The sequence below is a fragment of the Mus musculus genome, chromosome 2, assembly GCF_000001635.26.
Source record: "Mus musculus strain C57BL/6J chromosome 2, GRCm38.p6 C57BL/6J".
Lineage (NCBI taxonomy): Eukaryota > Metazoa > Chordata > Mammalia > Rodentia > Muridae > Mus > Mus musculus.
In genome coordinates, this window is record NC_000068.7 from 154,984,210 (window position 1) to 155,000,670 (window position 16,461).

A 16,461-nucleotide genomic window follows, 5' to 3' on the forward strand; every position below is an offset into this window, starting at 1 on the left:
AGATCTGTACCCAATATTTTTTAAAAGTATTTTTAAAGGTTTGTTTAATTTATTTTATGTATGTGAGTACACTGTAGCTTTTCAGAGGGTTGTGAGCCTTCATGTGGTTGTTGGGAATTGAATTTTTAGGACCTCTGCTCACTCAGGTCAACTCCACTTGCTCAGTCCCTACTTGCTCCGGCCCAAAGATTTCTTTATTATTATACATAAGTACACTGTAGCTGTCTTCAGACGCACCAGAAGAGGGCGTTAGATTTCACTACAGGTGGTTGTGAGCCACCATGTGGCTGCTGGGATTTGAACTCAAGACCTTCGAAAAGGTAGTCAGTGCTCTTACCCGCTGAGCCATCTCGCCAGACTCCCAATTTTTTACTTAATTTTTTTGAGGTTTTTTGATATCTAGTTTTCTGAGTTCTTTATACATTTTTGGATGTGGAGTTGGTAAAAGTCTTTTCCCATTCTGCGGACTGTCACTTTGTCTGATTGATGGTGTCTATTGTCTTTCAGCTGTTCAGTGTCATGAGGTCCTATTTATTAATTGTGATCTTAGTGCCTGCTCTATTCAGAACATTACCCCCTGTGCCAATGCATTCAAGGCTATTCCCCACTTTCTCTTCCACTAGGTTCAGTGTATCTGGTTCTACAACATCCTTTATTAACAGATCAGAGAAAGCTGTATAACCTTTGCCTACAGAATTAATTTATGGCTCAAAAGGAGAAGACATAGCTAAAATGGTGAATAACAAAACCAGACTGGAAAAAAAAATCTTCAAAAATTGTACCAGGGTGTGATACAACTAAGATGAGAAGAAAAAAGACAGTGAAACACAATATCTAATGACAGTTAAGATCCCATTTGGAGTGTAACATTCAACTACTTAATCTCTTTGAGCCATTCTCCTATTTGTAATATGGAGATAACTAGGATGCCTATTGTGAGTAATGGTAGAAAAATAAGATCATGTACTAAGGAATTTAGCAGGAGAATTAGGAAGATGTCTTAGTCAATAGTGCTCACAGTGCAAGCAAAAGGACCTGAGTTCGAGTCTCATCACCTGAGGAACAGCCAGGTGCCATTAGTCCCCAGTCCTGGGAGGCAGAGATAGGACCCTAGGGCTTTGCTGGTCAGCCAGTATAACCAAATTGACAAGCTACAAGTTTGGTGAGAGATCTTGTCACAAAGGATAAGGTGGAAAGTGATTAAGGAAGACACTAGTGTGAACTTTTGGCTTCTATACATGTGCACATCCATGTGTGTGCACACATATACCATACATGTATGCACACAAAAAGAATTTAAAATAAAGTAAGGAGCTTAGCTATAATAACTACTGTTTGTGGGAAGCAGAAGAAATGGGAGGACCAGAGACAGCAGGCACATAGCACTGTGCTCAGGTTTATGCTGTGCGGGGTTGAGCCCAGGGCTCTGTGTGGGCTGGTCAAGCAGCCTACTGACTGAGTCCCACCCATAACTCTGCAGGGTGCTGTTAGCAAACTGTCTGACCCTGTTTCTTCTCACCCAGATCACAGAGACTTATCAGGCTTCATCTCCCTGTGCTATAATCTTATTTGTTTAGATTGAGCACAAATTATATTCTACACACTAATAAGAACATGAATAGAGCCAGGCGTGGTGGTGCATGCCTTTAATCCCAGCACTCAGGAGGCAGAGGCAGGTGGATTTCTGAGTTTGAGGCCAGCCTGGTCTACAAAGGGAGTTCCAGGACAGCCAGGGCTTTACAGAGAAACCCTGTCTCAAAAAACAAACAAAAACAAAAACAAAAAAGAACATGAATAGAAATTAAAATGTCTAAATCCATGTCCCAGATATACTTTTTTTCTGTATTGTGAATAAAATTTTTCCTTTCTATAAAAAAAAATATAAATCATTAAGAAGGTCTTTCTTTTGGAAGAAAATAGATTATTTTGTTTTCATATTATCGTTTAGCTCCAACTTAATCATAAATTTAACAATGAAAATAGATTCCTCCCCTCCCTCCCCCACCCCGGAGCAAATAAAATCTCCTGTCATTCCAGAAAAGTCGGGGGAATTATAAGAACATATAATGAGAAACATTTTCCTGATATTAACAATCAATAAATCTTGGAAACATTTACTTGGTGCCCAATTCGTAGCAGAACAAATAATCTCTGGTAACTGTCAGAGGCAAAGCTGGAGCTGGTGACTTTAAAGTTCACACAGTTTAATAGAGACTGGGTTATCCTTGGTAAGTATTCTGGGAGCACAGGCGTGGTGGAGAGGGAGTTAACAGGAAGTGGTTCTTTCTAGACATTGTTCACGCAGTTAGTTTCTGCAGTAAACATGAAATGGGATAAACAGAGAAAATCGTAGAGGAGAAGTCACAGAGCCTGACAGTGGTAGAAAGGGGATTTAAACATAGCCTTTGTAGGTTCATATATAAATCATATATAAATCAGTCTCATGGCATCTCCTTGAAGAAAACATTTTGTGGATGGTTCAGAATATCTACAACATTAACTAAATAGACATTTTTAAACTTTTTTTTTTTAAGATTTATTTATTTTATGTTGAGTGCTCTGTTGCTATCCCCAGACACACCAGAAGAGGGCACCAGATCCCATTACAGATGGTTGTGAGCCACCATGTGGTTGTCAGGAATCGAACTCAGGACCTCTGGAAGAACAGTCAGTGCTCCCAACCTCTGAGCCACTGCTCCAGCTCCAAAATAGATATTTTTAAAAGTCAGTGACTATGACTGAGTAGAATTAAAACAAATGAACAACAACAACAACAAAATTTCCTAACCCCTGTCTCTCATAGTTGGCGGGACAGTAGCTCTTCTGAATCCCCAAGCTAAACATGATGCCTCCAAGAAAATGACTTAACTAGTTGGGATTTTATTGTCCTCATACAACTTTCTTTCTTTTAAGATTTATTTATTTTATATATGTGAGTACACTGTCGCTATCTTCAGACACACCAGAAGAGGGCACCAGATCCCATTACAGATGGTTGTGAGCCACTATGTGGTTTCTGGGAATTGAACTCAGGACCTCTGGAAGAGCAGTCGGTGCTCTGAACCGCTGAGCCATCTCTCCAGTCCCTCATACTTTCTAATATTCTTCCTGAACTTCTCTCAAAAGGAAACTCATGATGGGCTGAAGCAATGTCCCAGTATAGTGTTTAAGAACATTTACTACTCTTCCAGAGGACCTGAGTTCAGTTGCCAGCACCCACAGATAAAGGGGGATCCAATTCCCCTTCTACCCCCAAATAGAGATACACATACATACATACAGCTTAAAACATACTTTTTTTTTTTTAAATCAAAAGAAAGTGCATGTTATTTTGTATTGTAGGTCTGGGTAGGTACTAAGGCTCTTTCTCCAATGTTTATTGTGACAATACTTGTAAATATTTTTAAAAGACATTTGTGAGACACACACACACACCGCCATGAATCACACAAACCCAGTTCAAAGGTCGGGGAGTGTCCTTCCCAAAGCCAGCAATGCCCTGGAGAACTCTTTTGCTTTCTTCTCTTTAGGTTCACCAACTTTTCCCCAGGTGAAATCTTTTGCTGTTATTTCACGTAGATGTTTTAAACATTTTGGGCTACCATCCATCTTGACTTCAGTTTTGCATATGAGGGATGCCACAGGGCCCATAGCTGTCTTCCCCACAGACATACAGTTGTCGAGGCAAAGATTATTAAATAAGCTTTCTTTCCTCCACAGAACTGAAGCAGGTTCCTAATCATTCGGCGGCATGTGTACCTCTAACTGTGGACTGAGTTCTGTTCCATGAGTCTGATTACTTGTGCAGTAAATCTTGAGCTCAGAGTTTGTATTCTTTGAGTTTTTCAGCACTGTTTTGGCTGCCTGATGTTCTTTGCATTTTCACATCATTTTAGGACCATATATTGTCAGCGTCTCCAAAAGAACCTACTGAGCTCTGTAGATGATATGAAGCTCCAGACCCTAGGATCTGTCCCCAGAGAGAACTTACTTGTGTTTCTGTCACATAAAGAGGTTGACAACTGGGCATCTAATCTGAGAAAATCAAAGCTGAGCTTATGCGAACTGGTGTACTGCAGTCCTCTGATTCCTGGGATGGAGCCTGGTAGCTATCGGATGCCTGGAAATTCGCATGGCCCTCCATCTTCTCAACCTTTTTCTGGAGGTGTGACTTGTTGATCCAGCTAGGACATTCCCAGAGCTCTTTATGGGATTATAACTGTCAATTACCTTCAGGGAGCAGGATCCCCAGATACCAGCCTCATGTCCCTTGGCCTCTGTTTCCTTCCAGATCTCGAACTAGCAAATCTTCATTATTTTGGTAGCTCTTCCTTGCCTTGGGCTTGTTGTCTAAAACCTATAATTTGTCCAACTTTTCAAATTGTTCTCAGTAAGAAGTTTGTCTGAAATGGCCTAATTAGCCAGGCTTTGCTGCAAATGGCTCCATGGCATACATTTCGTAAAACTTTAAGCTCATTAAAATTAACTTTGTTTTGGAAAATATGTTCATGGTCCCCCTAATGATTCTGGAGAGAGCTGGAAATTCCTCTGAGAGGTGGGCATTGCTAGCGTGGGAGCTTGGTTTCAGTATTGTTAAGGAGAAAAACTACCACAGACCCTCAAATTAGAGTGAGAAACCGCAGGCAGACCATGGTGTTGGGAGCTGAGACCAAGGCTACTTGGTGTGCCTCCTGGATTTACTGTCCCCCCAGCTCCATCCTCCCCAGCAGGGAGGCTGGGGAAAAAGGTCCCACTTACTCATTACCCTCATCCAGTCCCACTGAGGCAGAGTGGCGTCATCTGCTCATCAATTTTTATTACTGAGCTGTAGTCAATGTGGGTTCACAGACTCCAAAACATGTCCATATTATGTGTTTAATGTATCTAGATGTAAACTCAAAGCTCCAAAGGTCACGTAGGATCAGGCCTTCTTATGCTCAACTAGCCAATGTCACATAATCCTACTGAACATTGTGTGGAAAGAAGTCACCTAAAGGACCATTCAGAAAGAACAGAAACCAAGGAGGAAGGCTTGGTTTTTGTTGATGCTTCTTGTGCACTAAGTATGATGCTAGGGCACCTTATAAAATTATTATATTTATTTATTTTGTGTGGGATAAGGGATACATGCTTTCTCTACTATGTTTGTCCAGGGAACAAACTCAGATCATGGTGTAGCAGCAAGCACCTTGTCTTAACTAGGGTTTCTATTGCTATGAAGAGACATGACGATCACAGCAACTCTTAGAAATGAAAAGACTTAGTTGGGGCGGCATGCACGTAGACATGGCGCTGGAAAGGTAACTGAGAGTTCTATATCTGGATTGGCAGGCAGCAGGAAGAGAGTGACACTGGGCCTGGCTTGAACTTCTGAAGGCCACACCTACCCCAACAAGGGCACACCGCCTAATAATGCTACTTCAAATATATGAGCCATGGAGGCCATTCATATTCAAACCATCACACACCCTTATCCACACAACCATCTTGCCAGCCCTAAGGCATCTTTTTTATAAAGGCAGAGAATTTATAGATGTTGACTTTTATATAGTCACACATTCAGTCCTCAGAGTGATTGCTCTCTCTCTCTTTCTCTCTCTCCCTTAAAAAAAAGCTCTCATGAATTTTTTTCAAAGTTTTTAAACCCAGACATTTCAGGGACTGTTTATCTACCGTGCATATAAAATTTCCATTCCTATAAAAGATACAAAGAATATAAAATAAGTGGCCAGACAGTGGTGGTACACACCCTTAATCCCAGCACTCAGGAGGCAGAGACAGGTGGGTCTCTGAGTTCAAGGCCAGCCTCATCAACCGAGTGAGTTTTCAGGATAGCCAAAGCTATCCAGAGAAACCCTGTCCTGAAAACCAGAAACAAACTAACAACAACAAACAAAAACAAGCAAACAAAACAATATATAAACCAAGTAAGCCTGAACCTTCCCCCACGAAACTCAGTGTAAGGCGGAAGCAGGCTTGTACTTGCATTGTCATTAAAAGAAACCAAGTTACAGCAGGAACAGTATAGGGCTGGTGAGGTGGTGGCTCAGCTGCTAAAGGAAAGGCACTGTGACACAAGCCTGAACAACTGATGTGACGTGGTCAGAGAACTGACTCCATAAAAGTGTCCCCTATCCCCTACACACAGCAAGTCACACCCCTGCCATGTTCATACACATACACAACGATCTCTTTTAAATCTTTTTAGTCACCATAGTATGCTGGTTAATATGTTTGTCAACTTGACAGGATCTAGAATGTCCTAGGAGACAAGCCTCTGGTTAATTGGGGTGGGAGGACTCACTCTAAATAAAAGGAGGAAGGAAGCTGAGTTAAATCTCCCTGCTTCCTATGGACACCCTGTGACCAACTCCTCAAGCTCTTATGGTCATGATGTCAACAGCGAACCAGAAGCCTTTCCTCCTTAAGTGCTTTCCCCAGGCATTTTAGTCCCAGAATAGTAGTTAATGTACATAGGCTATCACAGAACTACGGAGGGGCCATTTAAGCCAACAGGAGGGACCAAGGAAACAGGAGGAAAATACCCTAATGGGGAGGTAGACTGAAGTCTCTGGAAATATCTGTCAGGGAACACTGCCACATCTGTTTAGGATGGAAGGTACAGATTCCTTGGCGCTGTAGTAAGCCCATCCGTGTGCTGTGACAGCGGCTGCGCAGCATGAGCACCTGCAATGGCTGTGGTCAGACCGCTCACTTTTCTCTTGCCTTGGTTTTGCAGCGCCCAGTGCTCTTCTCTGCTGTGACTTTGGTTTTAGTTTTTTTTGTTGTTGTTGTTATTGGTGAGGGAAATTATTTGTTCTTTTCTACCTTAAAAAAAATAGCAGTGTGTGTATTATGTATGCATGGTGTATGTGTGCAAGCACACATGCATTTGGATGTATGAATACAGTGCACACTTACCATAGCATGCCTGTGGAGCCCAGAGGACAACCTCAAGTGTGGGGATTTACCTTCCACCTTGTTTGAAACCAGATCTCTTTGCCATTCACTGAGTAGAGCAAAGTGGCCCATAGGTTTCCATAGATTCTCCTGTCTCTGCCTCCCATCTTGCTGTAAGCACGCTGGATTTACAGGTTCCGGTAGCCACAACTGGCTCTGTTGAGACTGTAACTCATATTCTCACTCGTACAACAAATGCTTTCCCGGCAGTCATCTCCCCAGCCCTTCCTTCTTTTCTTTATCCTCCCATCCCCACTTCCCAGTGATTGAAGAAGTCCTAAACCGCAGAGAAAGTGAGATAACCTTCAAGCAGACTGGGAGACTTGAGGGAGCTGGTGGGATGTAAGCTGTTGCCTCTGTTGGCTTGCATTGACTTGGCCCCCGGTCTTGTCTTTGACGCGCTACAGGGACGTGAAGCACATCTACCCCTAAATTGAAATCAACAGGATGTGTGAGGCAGGAAAGGGGAGGTCCACACATGGGGCGTGTGGGAAATAAATCTAACAGAGTAGAATCGATTATAAAGGATCTGGAAAACAAATACAGACATTTAGATTTATGATTATTTTTTAAAATTATTTATTTTATATGTACCTGTGTGTGCCTGAGTGTATGTATATGTACCACACGCATGCAGGAACCCAGAGAGGTCCAGGGGGTGTTTCATAGCACTCACAAAGCATTTAACAACCACCTGCAACTCTTGTTCTGAGAGATCCAATGCCTTCTTACTACCGCTGAGGGCTCCTGCACATGTGGGTAGGCATACATATATGCAAGCAAAACACACATGCATACTAAAAAGTTATTTAACAATTTTATGTTTATTTATTTCTTGTGTGTAAATGGGGGGGGGGTAGATTCCTGTGCGCCAGGGGGCACAAGTGGATGTGAAAGAACTGCTTTCGAGAATTGGTCCTCTTATTGTATGGATTCTGGGGATCAAACTGAGGTCATCAGACTTGGTGGCAAATGTCTTTGCCTGCTAAGTCACCTCACTGGACCGTTTTGAAGCATCTTTTTAAAAACCAAGTTTGAACCTCAGCTCAGAACCACTGCTTATCAGCCAGCCTCTATTAGATTGTGCAACACTGAAGACCAGAGAGTGCAACACTTAGTGAGCATGTTAAAAGCAGCTGGTGAAGGGGACTCTGGAGTGTTTCTCAAGCTCTGGAATGAGGACAGTGCAGAAGGTACACAGGAAACCCTCCCGAAACACACGGGGAGAGATGAGATGCCTTGGTGGCCTCTCTGGCTGGCGGGACTGGACTCAAGTATGTGCCTTCTCAGAATCCCAGCGACCTCACCCTACCCAACCTTGTGCCTGCCAGACCCCTCTTCCATCAAACCATTCAGGTCCAGCATCTCCCCTGCTCCAGGAGAGCAGTTCACACAGACCCACTGGACAGCTCCTGAGCCGCTTAGAGGCTAGGAGGGTTCATGACTATGTCCCTAACAGCAATGAGTCAGTCCTAAAGGACCCTGTGGAGCTAGACTGAAGAGAGAAAGAGCTGCCCAGACTCAGGGACCTAGGCAGAATGGACTTCCTGGCAAACAGAGCATCCAGTGAGGACTCCTGGGACAGTACCACCAGAACCTCTGAGGCAACTCTAATGAGATGATTTAGCAGTGTGGTAGACCAGCCTCCATGGCTCCCATACTGACCCAAACCCAGTTGAAATTGCACAACCAGGGTGGGCTGACAACCAAGACATTTTTCCCTCTTTCTTTAAAATTTGTATAGTTCCTTAATTTTACGCCCCATATGACACTGAGGCATTTTAGTTCATGTTACAAATTGTACCCGAGTTCAACCCTTTCTGTATGTTCCTCCCTCATCCTCATGGCCTCTGCAGCCCCTGCATGGCACTGTTTGCTACATAGAACGATCCTCATACTATGAGTTCACCTGCAGGTTTCATGGTTCTATGGACCTGTTCTAGTTCATTCAAGTACCACACAGTTACTGCAGCTCCACGGTCCTTTCTGGCTTCTGAGAGGTTGCGTTCATCCCACAACAGTGCTTTCCATATTATTCCTGGCTATTCTCACAGTTTTTCTCAAGTTCATTCTAGCACCGGTTTTCAAAAAATTTTTTAAAATTATGCCAGGTGTGGTGGTATGCAGCTGCAATATCAGTACTTGGGAAGAGGAGGCAGGAGGATTGAAAGTCCAACACTAGCTAACCCGAGCTATAACCCTACAAAGACAGAAAGCAAGGGCTAGGAGACGGCTCAGTGGTTTAAGTGGCTTGTAGCCCAGGAGTGGTCTCCAGGACCCTTGTAAATTCCTGACCAGCATGGTGTCCCACCTGTAATCTCAACCTCAGATTCCCTTTCAACTCCCAGAGCAAGCTGGCAGAGAGACTAGCCATGTCCACAAGCTCTAGGTTTGAATGAGAGACTGTCTCTTAATGAATACGGTAGAAAAGTGGTCAAGGATGACTCCTGACACACACACACACACACACACACACACACACACACACACACACACACACACACACAGGTTTTGTATATGGCAGAAAAAAGAATAAGAAAATGGTGGTTTGAAAGGGTAGTCCCCATAGGCTCATCTAATTGAATATTTGGTGCCCAGTTCATGGAACTGTTTGGAAAGGATTAGGAAGTGTGGCCTTGTTGGAGGAGGCGTGTCAGTAGGAGTTTGAGGTTTCAAAATCCCCCCACAATTTCCAGCTAGCTCTTTCTCTCCATCTCTGTCTCTCTGTTTGTCTCTGTCTGTCTGTTTTTTTCTGTTTCTCTGCCTCTCTGTCTGTCCCTGTCTCTCTGTTTGTCTCTGCCTCTCTCTCTCACTCTCTCTCTCTCTCTCTGCCCATTTTTTGTGTATCAGATGTGAGCTCTCAGCTACTGTTCCAGTGCCATGCCTGTCTGCCTGCTGCCTGTCGCTATGTTTCTCGATGTGATTGTCCTGGGCTCTGACCCTTTGGAACCATGAGCCCCAAATTGAACACTCTCTCTTATAAGTTTCTTTGTTCATGGTGTGTTGTCACAGCAACAGAAAAGTAAGTAAGACAAGATCTTACTAATAATAGAAATTAAGAGTACACTTGGGGGCTGGTGAGATGGCTCAGCAGGCAAGAGTACTGACTGCTCTTCCAAAGGTCCTGAGTTCAAATCCCAGCAACCACATGGTGGCTCACAACTACCCATAGTGAGATCTGAGGCCCTCTTCTGGTGTGTCTGAAGTCAGCTACAGCGTACTTATGTATAATAATAAATAAATTAAAAAAAAAAAAGTACACTTAAGCATTATGAGATTCTATATGAATAAAACAACCAGTGATAGAGATGGCTCAGCAGTTAAGAGCACTGGATGCTCTTCCACAGGACCTGGCTCAATTCTCAGTATCCACATTATGGCTCACAACCATCTATAACTCCAGTCCCAGGAGATCTTATGCCCTTTTCTGGCTTCCATGGGCACTAGGCACACACAGATATACTTGCCAGCAATACATCCAGACATAAACAAGTAAAATAAATTTAAAAACCACTATCAACTCTGAGAGATACAAGGAAAAAATTAATTAATATAAGACAACCCATTTTCTTCAGCGATGATTGTTATAAAACAAATTTTTTTTACTTCACATTACAAATTGTGTTCTCATTAGGGCACATTTCTTTTTCATCTGTTCAGGCTGAAATAGTCCAATATCTTATGTCCAAAGCCACAATTTTGTCTATTTGTTTAGTTTTGGGTAGACAAGTCAATGGTTCAAAACAAAGTCCAGCACAGACACATAAATGCATGGCCAACCGATCGCCAACAAAGATGTAATCTCATTTTTTTCTTCTTCTTCAGAAAATGGTACTGGAATAATTAGCTATATGTAGTAAAATGAACTTTGATCTATAACTTCATGCCATATAAAAAGTTAATGAAAAGTTAATCCACTGTGTATGTGCATGTGCAAGTGTGTACGTTAGTGCACATGTAGAGGTGATAGGACGACTTTCAAGAGTTGGTCCTCTCCTTCTACTATGCAAGTCCCGGGGATTGAACTCAGGATGTCAGGCTTGGCAGCAAACACTCTTGCCCTCTGAGCCACCTCATTGGCCCATAGATCTACAGATATTTTAAAACATAGGTCTCATATTTCAACTAAACATAGTATCTAGGAAGTCACACTAGGGACAGCACTGGTTTCAAACTTGTGACAGTCTTTGAAAGTGTTCAGATTGCCTAGCCCAGAGTTTCTAAAACTGGTCAGGGGCTGGTGACATAGCTCAGTTGGCAGGGTGCTTACCTGTGCACAAAGCCTTGACCTCAGACTTCAGCACCACATAAACTGGATACCGCAGAGCACTCCAGCATCAAGAAGTGAATACAGGAATATTATAAGTTCAAAGCCATCCTTGAAGACTCTCATAGTTACTTTGTCATTTTTTGGTCTTTCTGTTTTCTCCCCCATTTAAAAAAAAATTCTTTTTCATACAATACATCCTGACAGCAGTTTTCTCTCTCTCCACTCTTTCCCCCCTCCACCCTGCCCTAACCACCACCTCCCCTCTCCCACAGATTCATTCCTCCTCCATTTCCCTTCAGAAAAAAAGCAAGACTCCCAGGGATATCAACTGAGCATGGCCTAACAAGTTACAATAAGACTAGGCAGAAATACTTTTATTAGGGCTGTGCAAGGTGACCCACCAAAGAAGGGTCCCAAGAGCAGTCGAACAAATCAGAGACACCTCCACTCCTGCTGTTAGGAGTCCCACAGAAACACCAAGCAAAGAATCCTAACATTATTTGGGAAGACCTAGTACAGACCCGTGCAGGCTCCATGATTGCCGCTTCAGTCTCTGTGAGCCCCTACGAGCCCTGCTTAGCTGATTCTGTGGACCATGTTCTCCTGGTGACCTCAAGCCCTCTGGCTCCTACAGTTCTTCCTCCTCCTTTTCCGAGGTTTTCCCCAAGCTCTGAGAGGAGGGACCCAATTAACATCTCTGATTTGGTCTCTCTGTGCCTAATGTTTGCTTTGACACAGACCTAGATATAACTTGGGAGAGGGATTCTCAGTTGAGAAATTGCCTACATCAGATTGCCATGTGGAAGGTCTGTGGCAGTCCTTTCTTGGTTGTTAATAGATGCAGAAGGACCCAGATCACTGTGAGCAGTGCTGCCCCTGGACAGGTGGTGGTCCTGGGTTGGATAAGGATGCTGCCTGAGCTGGACATAGTGGTGCATGCTTTGACTCTCAGCACTTGAGAGCTAAAGGCAGGCAAATCTCCTTAAGTCTGAGACTAGCCTGGTCTATATAGTAAGTTCCAGGCCAATCAAGGCTACATATAAATACTTTGTATCAAAAAAAACAAGACAATACTCCCACCCTACACACCTCCTCAATAAAAAGAACCCTGGTTAAGCACGAGCTGAGGAACCAGCTAGTTGGTAACTTTCCTCCAAGGTCTCTGCTTCAGTTCCTGTCTCCCGGTTCCTGTTTGACCTCCTACCCTGGTTTCTCTCAGTGACAGACTGTGAGCTAGAAGTTGTAAGATGAAATAAGCCTTTTCTCCCTAAGTCATTTTTGGTCAAGCTGACTTACTAAATCAACCGAAGGAAGACTTGAATAGCTATTTAGCGAGTGTGAGGCCATCTTGGCCTACATGAGACCCTGTCTCAAAACAAGCAAACAAAGTTAAGTAAATTAAGTATTAACAAGAACATGGAGCAAATGGAACTGATATGTGTCAGGCCTGGGGGCTTTAAGATGGTGGTACATCAGCTTCTTGTAAGTTAGTAAGTTAGCTAATATTTATGGATGCTGACAGAAAGACATAACTTTCCGGTCCGAGGCCAAATGCTTATTACTCACTGCACAAAAGACACAAGAGGCTTTTGCATCCATTTCTTCTGCTCACCATACCCCCAAGTACAATCTGAACAATACAGAGGGTCACATGGATGCCACACCCCTGGTGATGTGTACTACAGGTGAGGAAACTGCAACCCTGCCTTTTGTTCTAAGTAGGAGATTATCTCAAGGCTACTGATGCTTTTGGAAAAAAAAAATACTCTGAGATGAAGCAAGGCTTGTGCCTGCACTCCTGATTACTCTGTAAGATGAGGTGGCATGTCAGGATCCATGACAGCATGTCTCTCATCTACCCCTGATTCTGTGTCACCTTGACTTCTGCCAGATTCTTTTCTCATGGTTATACCACACTGTAAGCCATTTTATTAATCTGATTGACAGAAACTGGAGTCAACACTGTTGTTTTGTTTATCCCACCCAGTAGAAAAATTGACCTCAGATTCGGCCTGGAGTATGAATAAGTCCTGGGAGTATTGATAGGCTGTATTTTAGACAAGGTCATCTCAGTTATTACACACAGAATGACTAAAGCCACCAAACACTGGTGTGTCCCAACCCAGGGACTGTCATTTTAACTTTTCTGTGCAGTGAACAATAAAGCAGTTTTCTCCAAAACTTTTCATTTTGTCAAATGTCAGTCCAGCACAGAGCATTTCTCATTTAGATGGCTTGTTTTACTTCCCCTATTCAACTTCATTAACAAGAAGGATAATCAAACATTTACTATCCATCTATCAAGAGCACTCACTGCCAGATCCGTAGATACCCTCAGAACCCCAAGTTCTGCCCTAGAGAGCCATATCCTCTGCTTTCCAAAAACCACATCTCTGTCATCATCCCACTGTCAAAATTCTTGGATCCAAAGAATTGAAACTAAAGGGCCCAGAAACAAACTCATGTAGCTACAAACACATGATTCTCAGCAAAGGCACCAAAAGCATAAACTGGAAAAAGACAACTTGTTAAGTGGCAGGCACTAAGAAAGCTGGATGCCCACGTGTAGAGAGACTACATCTCTGCCTCATCTTGCACAAAAACAAGCCCCAAATGGATGAAAGGGCTTATGGTAACACGTGAAAGTTCCCAAGCATTCAAGGAAAACATTAAGGAACACTTCAGGATCTGGGCGTAAGTGATGACCTTCTGCCTTCTAATAGCGTAGAAAACAGCAGGAATTGGCAAGGGGGATCATGCTTTAAAAATAAAAACCACACAAGAAACAATTGCCAGAATGAAAAGGCAGCCTAGCAGGGCAACATAGCACATGCCGGTAACTCTAGAACTTGGGAGGTGGAAGCAGGAGGAATGTGAGACTCAATCACGTTTGAGTTGTGTGAGCGCCTGCACAAGAAAGAAAGAGAGGGGGTGAGGGAGAAGAATGGAAAAGAGAGAAACAGGAAAGAAAGATGGGCATAAGGAAGTCTTCTGAACAACAGAAAATCTTTGACGAAGGATTAAGACCCAGAATACATAAGAAATCCAAAAAGTTAAATGGACAAATAATCTGCCCAGCAAGTGGGCAATGAATCGCACAATTCTCAAAAGGACAAATGGCAAGAACATGCCAACAGTTTTAGCCAGCAGTGTATCAAAACTGCCCTCTGATACTAAGCCACATGGGTCAAATTTACAATTATCACAGAAGAGGAGAAAGAGAAAGGGGGAGGAGCAAATCCCTCAAACAACAGCCAGGTGGAGTGATACAAAATCCTAGCACGGGTGATAGAGAGGCAGGATCAGGGTTCAAGGTCATCCTCGGCTCTAAGAGTGAATTCTCAGGAGCCTGGACTACAGGGGCTTCTCTCTTTTGTTGGTGCTGCCGAGAGTGGAGGCAGGGAAACTCGTGTGCTATTGGTGGGGAAGTGAAGTAGGTCACCAGTCTGGAAATCAGAACGGAGATTCCTTAAAGATTAAATTAAACCTCCCAAAGATTCGTCTCTACCACTCCTGGGTATGCACTGAGGGACTCCAAATCACCCTCCACTAGTGCTACCTGCACACTAGTGCACTATCCATGGTATCATTGCTCACTCACTACTCATGGTATCACTATTCACAAGTGCTGAGTCACATGGTCAGCCTAGATGCTCATAAACAGCTGAATGAATAAAGAAAACACGGAGTGTTACTATGCCACAAAAAAGAATAAAATTACCTTGTCTGTAGGAAAATGGACGGGACTGGAGATTATGTTAAACAAAATAAGCCAGACTCGGAGACACGAGTATCCCACATTTTCTCATATTGTTATGGGGCATCCACCAGAGAAGATTGCTACGACATGGGTTTAAGCCAACAAAAAGTCTTTATTAGCCAGCTGGCCAGTGACTACACTAGGTGTTGGGATCCTAGTGTAACAACAAGTCTTTTCCAGGGTGAGCTTTTAAGCATAAAAAAATTATATTCTGTATTGACATACTTCCATTAACAAGAACAGTTAGCCAGAAGCAGAGCTATAGAAGCCAAAAGGTGAGGTTAGTAGATTTGGTGGCATTGCCAGAGCTAGAGCTTTGGTGATCAGGCCTTTGTTTTGGTTTTAGCAGGTGGTGCGGTTGGTGCGGTCTACATGCTGAGTTTTATGGTGTGAATGGTACTTCCTTCATAGAATCAGTTGTGCCGAGGTCTGAGGGGCCCAGTATGTGGAATCTAGAAAAAAGGTAAGGGGTCAATAAGTGTAAGTCAGAGGGGGTACTATTAGGGGGAAAGAAGAGGAAGATCAGAGAGAAGAGAGCAATGGGGGGTTCAGAATCAAAGTACGCGGCACTTACTACTGTACAATTAACATAGACTAATCAAAATGTTAGGACTGAGATTTAATTCGCCCTATTGACAAACCAATGTATTAAATGTTAATATTTTAGGATTGCTGGTGGACTAATAGGACACAGGGGTCCAAATCAAAGGTCTTGTTCCCTACACTGCAAACACACAAGCATTAGCATGCTTATGTTGGTATCCATGCCTTTTGAGTGCTGAAGAGGTCACATGGATGGTCCAGGTGGACATACTGCATACAGTAGATTACATTATAGGAGAGGAACCTAAATGTGATGGTTTATATATGTCTAGCCCGGGGAGTGGCACTATTTGGAGGTATGGTCTTGTTGGAATACATGTGTCACTGTGGATGTGGACTTTAAGAACCTTGTCCTAGCTGCCTGGAAGCTAGTCTTCTTCTAGTGGCTTTCCATAAAGATGTAGAACTCTCAACTCCTCCTGCACCATGCCTGCCTGGATGCCGTCATGCTCCTGCCTTGATGATAATGAAATGAACCTCTGAACCTGTAAGTCAGCTCCAATTAAATGTCATCCTTATAAGAGTTGTCTTGGTCATGGTGTCTCTTCACGGTAGTAAAGCCCTAACCAAGACAGTAGAGCTTGGAAAATTTGCCAGTTTATAGCAAGCAGTGAAGTAAGCCTGGCTTTTATCCCAGAGAGTAATAATACCACACCACTCAAGCTCATTAACAACACACAAGCAGAGAAATGGGCTATGTGGATGATAGTCAGTCCTCTGTACTCTGGGCACACCTAGCGAGACAATGCTGGAAGAGTGTCTCACAACAATATATTGATGAAAGAAGTACAAAATGGTACAATCCCCCTGAAAACTTGGCAGTTTCTAGTATATACTTAATACATGACCCAGCCCTCCCACTTTTATG

General features: G+C 43.2%; 1 protein-coding gene across 13 annotated transcripts in view; it reads left to right on the plus strand.

Moving 5' to 3' along the window:
- The window catches only part of a (nonagouti), a 100,414-nt gene that overhangs the window by 33,611 nt on the left and 50,342 nt on the right, over positions 1-16,461 (plus strand). The window contains exon 1 of one of the 13 annotated variants that reach the window (XM_030251858.1): positions 15,363-15,453. The exons of the other annotated variants lie outside the window; for them this stretch is intronic. The gene's annotated coding sequence lies outside the window, so the exon portion shown is untranslated. Of the gene's footprint in view, positions 1-15,362; positions 15,454-16,461 lie in introns of those variants that run through there. 13 annotated transcript variants of the gene reach the window in all.